Below are 361 nucleotides of genomic sequence, written 5' to 3' on the forward strand. Positions count from 1 at the left end.
TACATAATTAAGCCTCATACTAATACATACAGGTACTATTACATAATACAGCCTTATACTAATACATACAGGTACTATTACATAATGCAGCCTTGTACTAATACATACAGGTAGTATTGCATAATGCTGCCTTATACTAACACATACATGTACTATTACATAATACAGCTTTATATAATATGTACAGGTACTATTACATAATGCAGCCTTATACTAATACATACAGATACTATTACATAATGCAGCCTTGTACTAATACATACAGGTACTATTAGATAATGCAGCCTTGTACTAATACATACAGGTACTATTACATAATACAGCCTTATACTAATACATACAGGTACTATTACATAATGCA

At 29.9% G+C, this 361-nt stretch overlaps 1 protein-coding gene across 1 annotated transcript in view; it reads left to right on the top strand.

Moving 5' to 3' along the window:
* LOC119428526 (fibulin-1) overlaps nucleotides 1–105 on the top strand; it is a 12,175-nt gene extending 12,070 nt beyond the window's left edge. Inside the window, exon 17 of the mRNA XM_037696207.1 lies at nucleotides 72–105. The gene's annotated coding sequence lies outside the window, so the exon portion shown is untranslated. The remainder of the gene's footprint in view (nucleotides 1–71) is intronic.
* The last annotated feature ends 256 nt before the right edge of the window (nucleotides 106–361 follow it).

This window comes from Nematolebias whitei, chromosome 22, assembly GCF_014905685.2.
Source record: "Nematolebias whitei isolate Nwh7 chromosome 22, NemWhi1, whole genome shotgun sequence".
NCBI classification, from domain to species: Eukaryota; Metazoa; Chordata; class Actinopteri; order Cyprinodontiformes; family Rivulidae; genus Nematolebias; species Nematolebias whitei.